This window comes from Tupaia chinensis, unplaced genomic scaffold (genome assembly GCF_000334495.1).
Source record: "Tupaia chinensis unplaced genomic scaffold, TupChi_1.0 Scaffold000226_1, whole genome shotgun sequence".
NCBI lineage: Eukaryota > Metazoa > Chordata > Mammalia > Scandentia > Tupaiidae > Tupaia > Tupaia belangeri.
Window position 1 is genome coordinate 3,664,942 of NW_006159701.1, and position 20,634 is coordinate 3,685,575.

Consider the following 20,634-nt stretch of genomic DNA (forward strand, 5'->3'; position numbering starts at 1 on the left):
CTTCTCCTCCATTTTTCTCTCGGGATCTTGGGCACACATGCACACCTGCCCAGTGTGAGTTTCAAGCCACCGGGTCCAGGACTCGAACCATGGTCGACTACATGGGAGTCCAGCAACATAGCCATTATGCTAACTGCTGGTCCCAAAAGAGATATATTTTCATATATGCATGTATTAATATAATATACATGGAAATATATATATATATATATATATATATCACATGAATTACCATTTTCATTGCAAGTATAAGAAACAAAGACTTAGCTACAGTAAATATTAGAAATCATACAGCTACTCATACATATGTACAGTAAAGTGGAATTCTAACCTATATAGGACTGAATGACTCAAAGTCCACTATTAAAATGAAAGATCTTGGGACCAGCAGATGGTGTAATAGTTGCATTGCTGGCCTTCCTCATAGTTTACCGTGGTTTCAGTCCTGGATCTGGCGGCTTAAAACTCACACCAGGAGCAAGTGTGCATGCCCAAGACCCCAGAGGAGAATGGAGTAAAAGAGATTGTGGTGTGGCCTTTTCCCTTGTGGGGTGATTTCTCACTTTCTGTCTTTGTCTCTCTGGCGATGCGTAAATCCTATAGTAAAAATCACTCTTTGAAAAAAAAAAGAAAGAAAAAAGAAAGAGCTTAACGACATGACTAAAGATAATCATTCTTCACTTAGGTTCTTAACATTTTACTGATATAAATAAATCTAAGATATTTTCTAAAATCTCAATTTCCTGGCTAAAATAAAATCAACTTTAAGTTTCTTCATCTGAAAGTTGCCTCTGATGCCTGTTCACTATCGAATAAGATGAATATGTCTATGTCCTTGATTTAAATATTACACACTGAATGAATCCTTTGGAAAAACCACTGTACCTCACAAAGAAGTACAATGAATATATGTAAACCGGACATCACAATAAAATAAAAAATAAACTAAAAAAAAATGGAAGTTGCCTCTTATTTTTTCAGTCTAAACTCTGAACCACCATTACCAAACTATTTAATAACTGACTTTTTTTCAGACATTCTATCTTTCAGAACAAAACTCTCCACTGTAGGAATACACTAGACCTCAATATATTCTCCACCTACACTCTCTTCCCAATGATTTCATTCAGTGCTAGCTTCTATACGCTTGTAACTTCCAAATTCTATTTGAGGTACAGATTCCTAAATCTAATTACCTCCAAACATTTCCACATTTCAGAACATCTCAGTCCTAACAAGGACAAGACATAATACATGAGGTTCTCAGGAAAGTCATGAGATATTGTTCAATATCTTTCTATGCAAAAATGCATCCTGACTTTCCTAATGACCCAATACTTTCCTTGCCCTATCTCTTCCAGTCTTCCTATAAATAGTAACTCTGTCCAACTGATCACTCAATACCGATACTTAGGATTCTTCCATGGTGCTTATCTTTCCCTGCTCCCAACCTGTCTTCTGATCATATCAGCTCTACAACCAATACACATTGGGAACCTGCACTGGTCTCTCTTGTTACCTCCCTAAGTTCAACTAACCAACATTACTCACTTCAACTATTGGGCTGTAGGAAAAGTTATGATGCATTTTTCACAGAAAAAAACACGTCATGACTTTTACAACAACTCAATACTTAAATAGGACTTACCTCGTAATTCATTTCCCTTCCTGGCCCCCTGTCATCTATACAGCAGACATAGATATCTTTCAAAATCACTGACCAATGATGGCGCTTCCAGGATTAAAACTTCATGATGGCTTTCCACACACTCAAAAGCCAAATGTCTTATCATATCCTGGTAATATAGCTTTATGGTATTGTCTCTACCAAATGCCCTGACACCATTTTCTACCACAACGCTTCACTTTCTGTGCTCTAGCAAACAAGTCTTCTTTCTGCTCCACCAGCACACCAAGCTCATTCCAGCCCCAGGGTCTTTGGGTCTGCTGCTTTCTCTAGAAGGAAGCTTTGTTCCAGGATCTGTATGTAGCTAACTCCATGGTATATTTCAGTGCTCAATTTAAATAATGCTACCTCCTCAGTGAGATTAAGTCACTCTCTTATCACATCGAAACAATTTAAATTATTCTTCTAGTGTATTTATTTATCACTATTCCCACATAAACTTAAGTTCTTTAGTAGCAGAAGCCTGGTATGTTTTATTTATTGTTATATCCCAAGTATCTTTAAAAAAAAAGAAAAAAAAACTATTACACAACAGATACTTTAAAAAGTACGCGTTAAAAGAGTGAATATTTAGAGGCATAGTATTTTTTAACATGACAAAATTATTACTATCCCACTCCTTAACAATTTGAAGGCAGAATGTATGTCTAATTCATCTTTGTAGCCCCCAAGGACTTCTACAATGCTTTATCTATCATAAGTACTCAAAAAAATTAAAATGTGTAAAAGAAACTTTTACTAAAGTGTTCTAAATACGTTTATAATACAGTCAACTACATATACTTACATGAACGCTTACCAAGCATTTGGTATGTACCAATAAGTGCCTTACATAATAGCTCACTTAATATTCCTAACAACTATGGGACCAGCAGATGGCATAACGGTTATGTCACTGGATTCCCACATAGTCAACCACAGTTCAAGTCCCGGACCCAGTGGCTTAAAACTCACACCAAGCATGTGTGTGTGCATGCTCAACATCTCAAGAGGAGAATGAAGGAGAAGAGATTGTGGTATGGCCATACACACCCCTAGGGGTGATTTCTTGCTTTCTATCTATCTCTCTAGCAAGAGCACATACCCTATAGCAAAAAATCTCTCTTTAGAAAAAAAAAAAAAAACAAAAAAAAGCAAACCTAACAACTCTGAGGCAAGAAGTATCATTATTCACATTCTGCAGATCTAAGATCTAAACAAAAAGAGCTTAAGTCACTTGCTCAAAGTAACACAACTAGTAAGTAGCACAGCTGGAATTTGAACCTAGACATTCACCTTTAAAGCAAGTGTCAAATTAAAGAATAAGAAAAAGAGTTTGCCATTTTTCTTATTTGAATTTACAACCTTATGGAGAATTTAAGGTTCTTCTAAGCCAAAAGTTTATTTAGGCCAGAGTTATTTTGCAATCTTACTTATTCATCACTTGATAATGGAAGAGGGTAGAATAGTTTCTCTACTATGAGCTCCAAAATGATGCCTGGAGAATCTTTGCATAATAAAAAACTATACAGTATAAACTTAATTCATAATCACTAGAGGGAGAAATTGGGTTTATAGTTTACTATTAAGTATATGACACATGATAAAAATTTTTAAAGACTTATTTATTTAACTTTACTAATTCATTGATTTATTTTTAATTTGACCAGAGAGGGACACAGAGAGAGAGAAGGTGAGAAAGCAAGCCACCAGGTCCAGGACTCCAACTGTAGTCAGCTATGTGGGAGCGTGCAGCGCCTTAACCACCACACCACTAGCTGGTCCCCATGATAAAATTTAAGAGTATTGAAGAAGTTAAAAAATGTTTTTGAAATGTTTGGTTACACATATAAAAAATAATGTGAGCTATACTCCCTCACAAGAGAATCAGTTTAGAGATAATGGGTTACATTTGCTCATAGTATGTGATTCAACTTTGTAAAGACTGATAAACAGTAGACTTTTATTCTTGCTCTTCAAAAACCCTGCTAGTCATCTTGCATCACCCCCTCGCCCTCAAAATCTTATTACAAGTTTCGTGACTCTTTTAACTTCAAAATGTCAAAGTTATTTATATAAGCAGTAAACCCCATAATTTGTCATTTTAAGTGTATTTGAAGCTCCCTGGAAGTCTCAGGTACAGACAACCTCAAAAATGCCCCCTGTATTGGGGCCAGCAGGTAGCATGGTAGTTAAGATCCTGGATTCTCACATGGCTGACCATGGCTCAAGTCCTGAACCCAGCAGTTTGAAAATCATACTGAGCACATGTGCGTGTGTGCCCAAAATCTCCTCCCCCCCCCCAAAAAAAAAATGGAGGAGAAGGGATTACGGCATGGCCATCCCCACTGGGGGGGGATTTCTTACTTTCCCTCTCTCTTTCTCCAATGAGTGAACACATCTTATGGCAAAAATCTAAATTTTTTTTAAAGTCTCCTATAGCCATTCCCTAAATCTAACTCTATAATTATTCTTTCTCTACTCTCTGGAACCTCTATCAATGATCCTCCTGTGGTTACTAAACTCATAATACATCAACATCAGCAAGAAAAATCTTGCATATCTCCAATCCCAAAAGAACCTAGAATGACAAAACTATATAGATTTACATTGAAATAATTCATTGAAAACATAAAAGAAGTAAGCAAGCAAAATGTGAGAAGACTAGACAACCAATCTCATAACTATTCTCTGAGGTCTGGAGACTCTTCTGGGTTATCTCTAGAATCCTCGAACATGATTTATATGTCTGATCTGTCTCCTCAGCTTGACATTAAGTATACTGAACCGCATAGCATCTGTAAATCTCCCTAATAAAAATATCTGTAAACTGCTCCCCCTAGAGTGGCCCTCAAAGTCCAGTATATTTTTACTATCTTGTCAGTTTCCTGCCATGATATTATGACAGGGTTATTTTATTTTAAAGGTTACTCTCCCTTCAACTGCCAGATATCAGCTATCACAAAGGGCAAATAAGGAAATAATAGTTCTATAATCTACATAGAGTCAACATTTTTAAAAAGATTATGAGTGAATTAAATGATCTTGACAATTCTAAAACCTAGTATGATGGGAGAATTAGAAACAAATACAAAAATACTAGGAAAAATAAATTACTTCCATTATTAAATCAGTATTTCCTATCACTACTGATAGCCACTTTGTTAACATTTCATTTTTAGTTTCATGGAAGTTAATATTCTATAGATACAAATGTATCATAAAATAATCTACCAAGCAGAAAAAGCTCTATAACAGTAATTTTATGTTGCCTTTATTTAACTTTAATATAAATATACAAACAGTTATCTTAACATAAGGTATTGGCTTAATTCCTAATTAACTTCACTCCCATCCTTTCTTTCCTGTATCTTTTCTCCTACAGTTGGCTTTAAATATATTCATGCCAATTCTCCATGTTCTCGCCAGCATGATTAAAAATTTCTTATACAACACTGGTATTGGAGATGATTGATAACAATCTTATTCTTCTCAAACTGATTCCTTGCTGGGTCTGTGGGGTGGAAAAAAATGTTAAAAGTGATTTAAAAGCTAGATTTTTCTGAAATACCACTTTTTCAGATGAATATCAAAAGAAAGAAAATGAGCACACATTCTACGTTTAAAATGAGAAGTCCACACTGTGAAAATAGAGAAATATATTCAAAGAGACTGAGTAGCAAACTGCTCAAGCTATTTCCCCAAAAGAAATGGCATTTATGCTTGTAATTGTTAAAATTATAGAAAACAACCCCCATTCCTTAAAAACCACTAAAATATGGCTCCAAAATCATAGGTATTATTATAAAAAAAAAAAGCAAAGGTATTAAGAACAAAATTATGGTGTTGATAAATTTAAATAATGAGCTGTTGTGCTAGAAGGCAATTGTGGTAAAATATACACAATACTAACCGATCATGCCAAAAATAAGACAAAGAGTAATAAAGACAATGCTAAGAGAAAATTGATTAAATCGCTTTAAAAGAGGCACCGGTGCCTGTGAAATTCTTTAGTACAGAATTTTCTTCCTGTGGGATATTGTGCTAATGTCTTTGTCTTGTCTAAAATGTACTAAAATTACAAATACACACTCACACTGAGGAAAATTGCTTTTACTTATCAGGTTGAAAGAAATAAGGAAGGCTTGAAAAACAGATATTTCCAGGGAAGGAAAGTAAAGCAGGAACGTGAAGGTATAATAAAAGGACTATAATCAGAGATATGGGAGGAAGACAAACTGCATTAATTAATTTTCTTTAAGAAATGAGACTAGCTGCACACTGAGATGAATTGTCTCATTTGCCAAGTGTCCCAAGTGGCAAAGTCAAACAAATAACTCTGTAATTCTTCATTAGTATTTCATCAAGTTTAACCCTTTGCAGACTGCCCAAAAAAGGGGGAGGGGATTCCTGAGATCTTACGAGAATTACAACTAGTCAACTTTTTATGTGTATTTTCCAATACCTTCCTTTGTTGAAATAACTATGTGACAAATGCAGATTGAATAAATACAGAGCAAAACCAAATCATTAATATAAAGGGCCTACTCTTCGTGAGGGGTCATGCTATAATCCTTTCAAATCATTATTCAGAACTGAGTTTAAATTTTGACTTTTCCTAGCTAAATGACTTTATCCAGTTTCTTTAATCTCTTGCACCCCAATTTTCACACATGCACAAAATGAAGGCTATGCCAGCACTACAGAGTTGTTGTGGAATTAAAGATAATTATAAAATTAAATATCATATATGTAAAGTAACTGGTCTCTTTCCTCAGTATTAATTCCTCTAATAAAGTAAACAAATCAAGCAAATATTTATTTAAGTGTTTGATATTTATCATTAAATGATACAAAAATTTGAGTACAGTACAAGACCTATAAAGCCAAATGGCTCTCACTCAACATTTAGTTGAGAAATTGAGAGGACATGGTCCTCAATCTTTATGTGCTTTCACCACAGAGGAAGGACCTATAAAAGGATTAATTGTGGAATTTTTTTGCTTTTATGGCCCTTGGACATAAGCTTTTTTCCCCCTTAGCTCTGCTAAAAGATTAAAATTTTAATCAAAGCCTACATTTTATAGCACATGAGACTTCTTCCTCAAATGAAAATAGCTTTATAATTTTATAATTATAAAATTAATAAATTATCTTTGCTTTATAAATTGAATATTACAAAAATATCATAAAAAATAAATTAAAAAGCAAATTCTTAAAATCTTACCACCCAGAGATAATAGTGGTTGAGATTTTGACATCAATACAAATGTATCATCTTATACTTCTTTCTCTGAATAAACACATATATAGATTTTTAATAAAAGCTGGAAGATTAGTGACCATTGTGTGCATTTTATTAACTGTACAAAATCATAAGAAAAACACTAGAATAAAATGAATAACACTTCCACAATCCTTACACTCTAAAGCAAACATTTTTATTTTAGCCATATACATTTTTAAGTTATTTTATTTATTTATTTATTTACTTACTTACTTATATTCATTTGTTACGGGGCACATGCACTCATGAGAGAAAGAGACAGAGAGAGAGAAAGGTCTAAGACTCTACCGCAGTCAGGCATGTGGGAGTCTAGCACCTTAACCATCAGGACACCTGCAAGCCCCCTGTATCCATTTCTAATGCTCACACACATGAATATACAATTACTTTAATAATAAAAGATATGATTTTATCATCTTTTTCCATTCATTGTAAGTAAGCTTATCCTATACGGCTGCATAAAAATATTCAAGTTGAATATAACAAAAATACTTTGTAAAAGTACTAATAGTAAATATACTTCTTGATTATGATTTATAAAGCCAAATCCACATATTTAGAAACAAGTTTGGGGGACCAGCTGTTGGCATAATGGCTGTGTCGCTAGATTCCCATGTAGTTGACCATGGTTCATGTTCCGGACCTGGTGGCTTAAACTCATGCCAGGCATGTGTGCGTGTGTGTCCAAGATCCCGAGAGGAGAATGGAGAAGAGAGGATTGCAGCATGACCATCCTTCCAGAGGGTGATTTCTCACTTTCTGTCTCTCTGGTGAGCGGAAAGCAAAAATCTCTCCAGAAAAAAAAAAGTTTGTTGTGTTTTGTGTGTGTGTGTGTTTTCATTTTCTATAGGCCATGTGCACTTGCCAAAGGGAGACAGAGACACAGAAAAAGTAAGAAAGTGCTCCCAAGAGGAGATGACATGCCACAATTCTTGCTTCTCCATTCTCCTCTAGGGCTTTAGGACACACAAACACACACACACACACACACACACACACACACACACACACACCAGTATGTTTTTTAAGCTGTTGGGTCTAGGACTCAAACCCAGCAGTTGGCCATGTGGGATCCAGCCACCTTACATCTTAACCACCACACCACCTGACTGGCCCTAGGAAACAGTAAGTTATTATCGCAAATACACCTAATTTTGTTTGAAAGGTTTTTATAGTTTGTTGCTGTGTAGATTAAAGGTAAGACATATGAAAACTCTTGAAAAACCTGCATTATACAAATATAGGACATCATGATCAATAGATCATAAAATATTATGAATAAATATTGCAAGTAAACAGGATACCTCTCAATATTCGTAGACTTTTCTAGCATTTTCTTCTTATACTAAATAAAACAACACTTTCTCTATTACATTAACTAGATCTGGGTTATGCTATTAAAAAGAATTATTATTTAGGGCCAGCAGGTGCCACGGAGCTTAAGGCAGCTGGATCCCACATGTCCAACTGAGCAGTTCGAGTCCTGGACCCAGGGACTTAAAAATCACAGTGGGTGCATGTGTGTGCATTCTGAAAATTCCAAGAGGAGAATGGAAGAGAAGAGACTATGGCATGGCCATCCCCTACGGGGTGGTGATTTCTCCTTCTCTCTCTCTCTGTCTCTCTCTCTGTCTCTCTCTCTCTCTCTCTGTCTCTTCTGGCGAGCACTTGTGCCTTATAGCAAAAACAAAAGAAAGAAACTATCTTTACCAAAAAATAAAGATTTTAATTTTAATGTCTTTTTTTCAGGTTTGTAACAGAAAACTCCAGGGTGATTTATAAAAAATAAAATAAAAATAAAAAAAATAAAACTAAAATAGAGTGGGGGCCACAGAGGAACTGAACGTGGGTGAACTGGATGAGAATCAGCTCACTACCCACCGTCCTAATGAAGCCAAGACTTGTGAATGGTGCAAAAGTGGTGTCAAACCACAAAACTCTTAGGTTCTGAAAAAAAAAAATCAATGCAAAGCCTCCCTGAAATAAATAATCCTCAATTTAGGCCATCAAAATCTTCACAGATTAAGATTATGTATTTAGGATAAAAAAAAATCACTAAACCAGGTATGGAAATAAGCCACCATGAGCAAGAGAGAGCAAAAGCAAACAAAAAAATAACAAAAAAAGTCAAAAAGTTTACATTTTTTAAGTTTAAAAAGTAAAAAAGTTACAGTAAATTATTGAAGAAAAAATATTTTTTATAAACTTACAATAGACTAAGTGTATAGTGTTTATAAAGTCTGTAGTAGCATACAGTAATGTCCTAGGCTTTCACTCACCACTCACTGATTCACCCAGGAAAACATCCATCCTTCAAGCTCCATTCACAGTAAGAGCCCTGTACAGGTATACCTTTTTTTTTATCTTTGACTTTAATTATTTTTTAAAAGTTATTTATTTTATTTAAGATAGAGATCACAAGTATGTGGGCATGACACAGAGAGAAGTACCCTTGACAGAGTTTCTTCATGCTGCAATTCCACTTCCCCAGCCCTCCAGCTCACCAGGATCAGACACACATGCATTCACCTGGTATATTGTCAAGCCCACCTGGGGATCCACACCCATAGTCAGTCATGTAGTTTAAAATACTGCAGTTCAATTTGTTATCATGTGTATCACCAGGCTGGGTCAACTTTTTATTTTTTTACACTGTACATTTACTCTTTTATGTATTTAGATACACAAATGTTTCTTATTGTCTAACAAGCAGTTACAGTACTCTGTACAAGTAACATGCTATACAGATGTATAATCTAGTAGCAACAGGCTGTAACATACACTGAGGTGGACAGTAGGCTATACCACCTAGATTTCTGTAAGTACAGTCTGTGATGTTTGTTCAACAATGACATCACCTAACAACTCATTTCTCAGACTGTTCCCCCATCATTAAGTGACATATGACTGTAAAGACATGTGAAGTTTTAAAATTTTTCTTTCCATACTCCATTTTTCACAAAACTGTTGGAGAATATGTGCCTCTACAATACTCAAGGTAACATGGGATCCAAAAAATAATGAATTAAATACAAAAAAAAAGGATAAAAGATGATCCCAAGACAATAGCTGTGAAGCAACTCCAAATTGGAGCAGATCAGAAGGCTCCAGAGAGGTTTCTTCAAAATGATGAAATTATTAGAATTCCTCATGTGTTTGAACATATTAATATAAGTTTTACATCACTGAAGAGATTTGGGGAATTTAATTCATAATATATATTCATCAGCTCCAATTTTCTCTTCCAACCATCTCTTGAATCCATGCCAAACAGACCATCACTCTACTGACTCTGCTCCTGAAGATCACTCATGGCGCCATGTTGCTAACTCCAGCAGCCAGTCCCCAGTCAGCGTATTAACTTCATCTACGAGCAGCTTCCTACAGGCTAATCATTCCCTCCTTACAACATAATCTTTACCTTCCAGGACATCAAGCTTTCCTGGTTTTCCTCCTATGTAACTGCTTGCTTTCTCAGTCTCTTTTGCTAACTCCTCTTCATTTTGCCAAACTCTTCATGTGTAAAGGTCCCACATTTCAGTCTCCCCTATTTCATCTATACTCAGACCATTTGAGCTCATTAACTCTCACAATCTGCAAATGCGTATCTCTAGCCCTGTTCTCTCTCTCAACTCTAGAGAGCCAAATCCAGTTGCCTATTCAACCTCTTCCCATAGATGCCTAATAAACATCTTAAAATTGACATGCCCAAAACTAAGCTCCAAATCTTCCCTGCCTTAAAATAAATAAATAAATTGTTCCCCTCAGTCTTTGCAATCTTAGTTACCAAAAACTCTATTCCTCTATGCCAAAAATCTTGAAGTCATCATCAATTCTTCTTTTGCTCTCAGATTCCATATCCATCCATTAAAAAAAACCCTTTTGAGGGGCCAGCAGGTGGCGTGGTGACTAAGGCGCTGGATATTCCCACATGGCTGACCACAGTTCAAGTCCCGGACCTGGTGGCTTGCTTTCTCACATTCCTTCTCTCTGTGTGTCTGTCTTCCTGTGGTCAAATTAAAATAAATTAATGAATAAATAAATTTTTTTAAAAAAATCCTTTTGTATGGCGCCAGCAGGTGGTGTGATGTTTAAGGACACTGGACTCGCACATAGCCGACTACGGTTTGAGACCTGGACCGGGTGGCTTACTTTGTCACTGTCTCCCCCTCTCTCTCTGTCCCTCTCTGGTCAAATTAACATATATACATACATACATGAATGAATGGATGAATGAAGTTAAATAAAATAACTCTTTTCAAAAAAATCCCATTGTAGGAGCCAGCAGGTGGCACGGTGGTTAAGGCACTGAACTCCTACATGACTGACCACAATTCTGGATCTGGTGGCTTGCTTTCTCACTCTCCCTCCCTCTCTTACTCTCTGTCTCTATCTTGTCAAATTAAAAAATAATAATAAATAAATAAATATTTTTTTAAAATCCTATTGTGGGGCCAGTGGGTGGCACAATGGTTAAAGTACTGAACTCCCACATGGACAACTACAGTTCGAGTCCTAGGGCTGATGGCTTACTTTATCTTATTCCCTCTCTCTCTCTCTCTGTCTCTCTCTTTCACTTTCTTTGATGAGCACATATGTGCTATAGCAAATTTTCAAAATAATAATAAATAAATCATTCTTTAAAAAAAAAAAAAAAAGTCCTGTAGCTTCTACCTAGAAACTATTTCCAGAATCTAGTCACTTACTACCAACACCACTATGAGTTACTATCCTTGCCCTAATCATCCCCATCTCTTGTTTAGGTTTTACCTTAGCCTACCAGCAGGTAGCCCTGCCTCTGACCTGCCTTCTATAATCTATTTTCCAAGAAGAAGCCAGAGAAATTATTTTTAAAAGCTAAGTTAGATCATATCACTCCTTTGCTCAAAAGACTATAATGACTAACGCTAACCTAACTCTAAATGGAAGTCCAAATCATTATAATAGCCTCAAAAGGTCTTAATCTAACCCTCCTCACTTGCTCCAGCCCTGAGAACAGGAGGCGGGATTCCACCTCAAGCCTTTGCATTTGCCAGTCCTCTGACTAGAACATCCTATACCCAGATATCGGCATGGACCACTCTCATGGCCTTCACATACTTACTTAAATGTCTTCTCAGTAAGACCCTGACTGGTGACCCCATATGGTACTGTAACCCTACCTTCACCTCCAACACCCCTTTGTCTCCTTTCTTTGCCTTGTTATTCTCCACAGAACTCATCAAAATCTAATATATTACATGTTTTACTTATTTAATTGGTTTTTAAGAATTATTTTATTTAACTTTATTTATTTTCCAGCTTGATCAGAGAGAGACAGAAAGAGAGAGAGAGAGAGAGGAAGTGAGAAAGCAAGCCATCAGGTCCGAGACTTGAACCCTGGTCAGCCATGTGGGAGTCCAGTGCCTTTTTAACCACCATGCCACTTGCCGGCCCCACTTACTTTATTAATTGTACATCTTCCCCTTAAAATATACACTTTGAGAGAACAAGAATTTTAGTCTGTTTGTTCACAGCTCTAACAGAGAGTAGAAGTTCGATACATATTTAATGAATGTATAAAACAGCATATAAAAAACTGAACAAATAAAAAATAAAGTATTTTTTTAACACTACGGGGAAAATACAAACAAGAAAGGAAAAATAATAGCATAACACGTAGCTCAGCCATGAAAAGCATTAAAACATTCATAATAAATAAAATTGGATAGAACTCAATGGTTTTCAAGACTGGCCACACATTAGAAGCAGATATAACATTTTGTTAAAGACACAAATACCCAGGACCCTCCCCAAAATACATAAAGCAGAATCTGTGGGGTGAGGCTCCTACGTGTGTCCAAGTTCCCCAGTGAGTCTACTGCACAGCCAGGACTGAGAAGCACTCACATGACCGAAATCATATCACATGTGCAATGGGAGGCTGGGGAAAAAGTGTACGTAGGCATTAGAGACAAGGGGTGTGAAAGAGAGTTAAATCTTTATCTTTCATAATAAAGAGTCAATGGGGAGAGAGAGAAAGAAACCCGTTCCCCCATAGGAGATGACCACATCACAACCCTTTCTCCATTTCTCCTTTCAGGACTTCAGCCCGGCACTCACGTGTGCCCAGCCTGTTTTTCAAGCCATCGAATTCAGACTCTAATTGCCAGCTGGCTATGTGGGTTCAGCCACCTTAACCACCATGCCACCAGCTGGCCTAGCCAAATTTTAAGGTATTGGCTATGATTTTTTAAAGAAAACCCTACAGATTATCAAGATGCTGATAAATAATGGAACTATTTGACAAAAATTAATAAGCAGTCATTAGGTCTAGTCAGTGACAGCCTGTGACAGATTCCAAGCACTGATCTAATGATTGCCCATTCCCTAATAACTGTCCATCTGACATGAAAGCCTGGCAGGCCTACTGTAATTTATGCTTCAGAAAGAAGCGTTTTCTATGGAGTCAGCCCCATGAACAAATACGCCAGTTAAAGTGTGGATCAATAGTGAAAGATGAGCTTCTTCAATTCACTCACAACGATGCTTAAGTCAATAGGCTCATGTAAATCAATAATTTGTTATATTTGCTACATTTACGGACTTTGATCTTTAATATAAACCTGGCAATAAAACAACATGCATTGCTTTTCTGTTTTCTACAGTAATCTGAACACAAATATGGCAAAGGGAAAGAAAGACAATTTTCCCTCTCATCTGTGCAATAAATACAAACCAAATTGTTCATTAACCTCTTTCAGGAATATCTTTCTGGTAACTGTCTTCAGATTTCTTTTTTCTCATTTCCTATAGGGTGCATGTGCTCAACGGAGACAGACAGAGTGAGAGGGAGGGAAGTGAGAAGCCCCTCAAAGGGGATGGTCATGCTGCAATCTCTTCTCCTTCATTTCCCCTCTGGATTTTGGGTACACAAGCACATGTACCTGGCATGTTTTTGTTCTTTTTTTTTTTTTTTAAGAGAGATTGTTGCTATAGGGCGCGTGTACTCACCAGAGAGACAGAAAGCAAGAAATCATTCCCCAGGGGGGGATGGCCATGCCACAATCCCTTCTTCTCCATTCTCCTCCTGGGATTTTGGGCATGTACGCATATGCACTAGGCATGAGTTTTAAGCCACTGAGTCCAGGACTCAAACAGTAGTCAACTCCATGGGAGTCCAGTGATGTAACCACTATACCATCTGCTGGTCCCACCTGCCAGGTCTGGAACTTGACCCATGCAATAAACCATGTGGAATCCAGCTGCCTTAACCACCACACCACTTGCTAGCCCAGGAGATTTTTTTTTTTAAATCTCATGCAAACAATTAAAACCTAGATACATAAAGGATAATTATCAATCATACATAATTGTATACCATGGCTATATAGGTATATCCCAGAAATTCCTATAGAATCTACAGGGGAATGCACATATGCGTGCATGTATATATGTATATACTCATCTCATACATTCATGTGCACACATACATACATAATATATATTTATAAAAGTCACTAACTGCTCTGTTGTATGATTATGTATTATTTACTAGTATCCTTGTCTAGAAGTGAGTTCTCTGAAGGCCTAACCAGTCTTTTAAATCTGTACCCCCGGCACCTAGTAAAGTGTTTCCATGTAATAGACACTCAGTGATGTTCGCTACATGAACTTCATAGTCTCTCCCCATTGCAGCATTTTTCTGATGTTTGACTCACATGATACCACAGCCAACTTCTGGGATTGTCCAGTCCCAACTCTAAAGAAAGATATGCTCCTAACAAAAAATATTTTTCTGATAATGTCTGTTATTTGTTTCCCAAAAAAATCCAATGGGAGGGAGTGAAGGGATTTAGAAGTGACCTAATACTGTCTAAGCGCTAATGATTCTTAAGATTTGTATATAGGTTTATTATATAATATCTCTACTTGTATATATGTTTGAAATTTTTCATAATAAACATTCAAACTGAAAAATGTTTAAAACTTTAAAAGATTTTCTTTCAAACATTTTCACTTGTAAGTGTTTTCTTCAATACTTATACTCAAAACAATACAGGATGTTATGAGTATTAACCTGCAGACTTTGAACTTTTAATGCAAAGTTAGAAAGATCTCTTGGTTTTCACATATGAGTCAAGCCCCATTGCAGAAAGAAGAGAGCCCACATGTGAATGAAGGTGTGACAGTGGCAGCTCTAGGAGACCAGCAGATGGCATAATGGTTACGTCGCTGGACTCCCACATTGTCGACCACAGTTTGAGTCCTAGACCCGGTGGCTTAAAACTCACACCAGGTATGTGTGTGTGCATGTCCAAAATTCCAAGAGGGAAATGGAGAAGAAGGGATTGTGGCATGGCAGTCTCCCTTGAGGGGTGAATTCTTGCTTTCTGTCTCTCTCTTTCTGGCAAGAGCACACACCCTGTAGCAAAAATCTCTCTTTAAAAAAAATGGCATATTCAACTACCTCATAATTCATTTCTAACCCTAGTTTCTTGGTTAAAATTTTAGGAGCTAAAGAAGAAGAGATATACTGACTTTTTCTAGTCCAAAATTCAGCCTTTCCTCTTTAAAACAAAAACTTATTTTACATTGAAAATGAGATTTCTTGGGGCCGGCAGGTGGCATGGTGATTAAGGGTGTTGAGTTCCCACATAGCCAATCACAGTTCAAGTCCCAGACCTGGCAACTTGCTTTCTCACTTTCCTCTCTCTCTCTCTCTCGTGTGTGTGTGTGTGTGTGTGTGTGTGTATATAATTTATTTTGTTTAAAGAATTATTTATTTACTTTTTAAATTTGCTATTATTATTTATTTTCTAATTTGAGACAGAAAGGGAAAGTGAGAAAGCAAGCCCTCTGGCCCAGGACTTAAACCATGCTCAGCCATGTGGGAGTCCAGTGTCTTAACCACCACACCACCTGCCAACCCCTAAAAATGATATTTCTAAAACTATTTTAGTGACATGAGAAAATCTCAAAATACGTTATTAAGTACAAATATTTGAAAAAAAAAATGTTAACTTCAGAGATTTCCCAAATTTTGTAAAAATAATACATACACACACATGTATATGTATGTGTACATGTATGTGTACAAAATGAAATCAAATTTTTAATTAAAATGTTTACAGGATTCTGTTATATTTTCTTTTTATTTATATTATACATTATAATGTCCTATAATTAACTTTTTTTTTTTTGTCATAGGGCATGAGCACTAGCCACAGAGAGACAGTGGAAGTGAAGGTGAGAAATCACGCTTCTCCCCCAGGATGGCCATGCTGCAATCCCTTCCCCTCCATTCTCCTCCTGGGATTTTGGGCACATACCCACCTGTTGCTTGACATGATTTTCAAGCCACCAGGTCTGGGATTTGAACCACAGTCAGCCATGTGGGAATCCAGCACCTTAACCACCAACAACGCATGCTGGCCCCTATTTCATTTTAAAATCATACTGTTGGGCCTGTGGTGACATGGTGGTTCAGACAGATAGATCCCACATGGCCAACTGTGCTTTCAAGTCCCAGACGTGGTGGCCTGAGAATCATACCAGCACGTGTACATGTGTACTCAAAATCCTAAAAGGAGTGGATAGAGGAGAAAGGATTATGGTATTACTACCCCTCGCAGGGAGTGCTTTCTTACTTTCCCTCTCTGTCCTGTGAGTGCACATGTCCTGCCCCCTCTAGCAAATTAAGAAATAATATTAAATTTTTTAAATAACTTTTTAAATCATACTATTACATGAGGTGGTCTTTGTATAAAACATAAAACAAAGATTTTAAGAGAGCATTTATTCAAGCTTAAGAAAAATGACATTGGACTTTTACTAAGGACACTGCAACTTGCTAATAAAAACTTATAAGTAAAATAACTGGGTACTTCACATTTTTGTATCTCCATGTATTCTTCTATTCTATCTTAAAGACTGTAAATTTCTAATGGAAATCAATTGCTTTATTTATTTGACATATCCATTAGTATAGCATTAGGGCATACTGTCTTAAATAATAGTAACGAGAATAATTAAAACACAACAATTATATTCTTTCTGATATATTAATGAGTGGAACGATGATTAGCAGTGCGAATCTCTCTGATATTACCCTGCTCTACTGGGGAAAAGAGAACAATTTGGCAAGTTAGCTGAATCAATTAATCATTTTCATCTGCTGCAAACCATGCACACTGAAATACATTCCCAGCTTCACTTTAATGGAGAAAATGGAACTTTCATTTGGTGTTCATATCCTATCAATAGAAAGAACATGCTGAATAGGCCTTCCAAGTGGACTACTCTTGAGAGCCAGCAGAAGGCCGGAAGCTGGAGAATTAAGAAGAGAAAACCTTACAGGGAGTATTCATACTTGGCAGCTACTGGGGATCAGATCAGACTCAGGACAGAACATTCTTGTTTTACTTCTCTCTATTTTCATAAAAATGGTTTTTCCATTCCAACATTTACATATGCCTATGCACAGCAGTGAGAATAGCATTCACTTACTCTCAAAACATATGGTATGCATTCGATGACATCATTCACCACTACGTTTGCCAAGTCGAACCTCTCCTATAGACCACCAAAACACAGTTTCACAGTCCCTGTGGGGCTCAGGGAGTAGTTCCAAAGCAATAGGTCGGGCCTGCAGAATGGAGAGGTTATTAATGTTTCATCCCATGTATACCATACCCTCCCTGTCCCCTAATAAATAAAAACCTTTGTAACCTCATAATGTATTCAGCTTTTATTAACTCTTTCACTGTTGTTCCACATAGCGAAGTGAATACACACTTGATGGCTCTTGTTGCTACAGTGCTCTGGCAGGTGCTGTTTACTGTCTTTTTATGGAAGAGATTATACAGTGAATTTTTATTATGAAGATAGATGAAAATTACTATGTGAGTTGTAAATCATAATTCATGTTAACTGAAATTTTCAATTAATGATTATGAAATAAAAATCAAAGCAGCTTTTCTGTCACAGAAAACCTCTGATTTTTCTAATAAGTTAAACATTCTATTTAAAAGATTTTAAAATGACTATATAATGGGTTCTATGATCCTTCAAGATAGCTAAAAACCTTGATAATTATTTTCAAAGAGGTATTAAAGGCCCTCCTTAATTACTTGTTAAGCCAGTGAAATACTGGAAAATACCAGGAAAAAGCAACATTACTCACATCAAATTTTCTTTTCCATTGGCATATAGTATAAAAACCACATGAGGAAGTATAGGAAAACTAAAATAAAAAGACATTGCTGAAACGTTTTAGACAGGGTCTTGTTTCACTACTGAGGTCGTTTAGAAAACAGGAAGGACTCTCCAGCACAAATTGTTCAGGGGTTAAGGTAGGGATCAAGTAACTAATCTTCAGTCAATACCACAGAGTGGAGCACTTTCATGAAACTGTCTCATCATCTCATCATTTAGCCCCTCACATGAGCTTGGGATACCAACCATGCACTATACATGGTCTCTGCAGGAGCTCTGTAAGTCATAAAATAAGTCAGGTGTTACCTAATAAACTTATTACACCTTTTTAATAAACATGTATAGTAACCTGTTTGCAGCTACAAGATATTTTCAGTAAATTCATGCAATATGGAAAAGGAATGGTGTTTTATCGATATTTTAATGTAAATAGCAAAGTAATATGGTAAATCTGTGAATTTTCTGAGGCATAATATTATCATGCTAAAGAATCATTTAAGCATTTAAGGACAAATAGTTGGTGTAATGGCTGTGTTGCTGGACTCCCATGTAGGTGAGGGCGGTTCGAGTCTCAGACCCAGTGACTTAAACTCACGCTGGGCACGTGTGCATGTGTGCCCAAGATACGGAGAGGAAAATAGAGAAGGAAATGTGGCGTGGCCATCCACCCTGGGAGGTGATTTCTCACTTTCCATCTCTCTATCTCTCTCTGTCTTTCTGGTGAGTGCACGCACCCTATTGCAAAAACCTCTAAAAAAAAAAAAAAGAATCAAACGGAATTGTTAGAGATAAAGGCTGTAATATAGGAAATCAAAACCTCCTTTGAAAATATGCAAAACAGATTAGATCATGCAGAAGACTAAATCTCAGATGTAGAAGATAGAACCACTGACCTAAAAAAAATTCACCAAAAAGACTGAGAAAATAACCCAAAAAAATGAGACTAAACATACGAGTAATAATAGATACCATTAAATGCCCAAACATACGTATCATCAGTATCCCAGAGGGTAAAGAAACTTATAAGGGCATTGATAATCTGTTCCATGAAATCCTGGAAAACTTTCCAAATCTAGAATATCCAGACCCAAGAAATACAAAGGACCTACATAAATTCAACCCAAGAAGATTTTCCCCAAAGCACATCATAGCCAGATTGACCAAAACCACAGACAGAGACAAGATACTAAAATTGGCAAGAGAGAAACGTCAAGGTACATTCAAAGGATATCTCAACAGGTTAACATCTGACCTCTCGTCAGAAACAATGCAAGCAAAGAAAGAATGGGAAATATTTTCAAAGCGTTAAGTGAAAAACAATTTCAATCAAGAATACTATATCTGGCAAGATTATCCTTCATATGGGAAGAAAAGATAAACAAAACCTGAAAGAATTTACCAACACCAGACCAGCTCTTCAAGAAGTGCTAAAGGGAGTGCTATACTAGGAAAACTAAAGACAGCCAGAAATAAAAAAAGAAAAAAAAAAAAAGAAAGAAAGAAAGAAAGAAAGAGAACATGACCAAGAAAAAGGCTAACTTGGGACCAGCAGTCAGCGTAATGGCTATGTTGCTGGACCCCCCACGTAGTTGACCACGGTTCGAGTCCCGGACCCGGTGGCTTAAACTCACGCCGGGCATGTGTGTGTGTGTGCCCAAGATCCCGAGAGGAGAATGGAGAAGAAGGGATTGCGGTGTGGTCATCCCCCCTGGAGGGGTGACTTCTCGCTTTCTGTCTCTGTCTGTCTGGCGAGCGCACGCGCCCTATAGTAAAAACCTCTCCAAAAAAAGAAAAAATAAATAATAATAAGGCTAACTTAATGGTAGGAACAAGCACAGAAATATCAATAATAACGTTAACTTTCATGATTTAACTGGAAAGATCAGGTCACGCTAACACTGCAAATTCAGTAGAAAAGATATTAATTACATGAGTTTGAGTGAAATAGAATTTTTTCACTTCAGACTAAAACATAACTGATTTTCTTTGATGCTTTGATTTCCATATTTAAGGACTTTTGTCTTCCCTTGAATTGTTGATAGGTTCATCTACCTACTATTTGAACTGAATCCTAACCTTTTTTCCCAACTTTAAGTTTCAAGCAAATTTCTCTTAATGTTTTTTTTTATTTTGATCTATTAAAACTAAAACTGTTTTTCTTTTTTTTTTGGAGAGGTTTTTTTGCTGTAGGGCACGTGCACTTGCCAGACAGACAGAGAGAGACAGAGAGACAGAAAGCGAGAAATCATCCCCCAGGGGGGATGGTCACGCCGCAATCCCTTCTCCTCCATTCTCCTCTCGGGATCTTGGGCACGCACGCACGCGCGCCCGGTGTGAGTTTTAAGCCACTGGATCCGGGACTTGAACTGCGGTCGACTACGTGGGAGTCCAGCGACATAGCCATTACGCTAACTGCTGGTTCCCTAAAACTGTTTTTCTTGAAATTAAAAAATGCATTTAAAAATACCTATCAATACCTATTTAA

The 20,634-nt window shown here is 36.8% G+C and overlaps 1 protein-coding gene across 1 annotated transcript in view; it reads right to left on the reverse strand.

The window, feature by feature from the left end:
- Positions 1-20,634, reverse strand: part of TTC28 (tetratricopeptide repeat domain 28) — a gene marked incomplete in the record, with an annotated part of 584,271 nt that overhangs the window by 495,323 nt on the left and 68,314 nt on the right.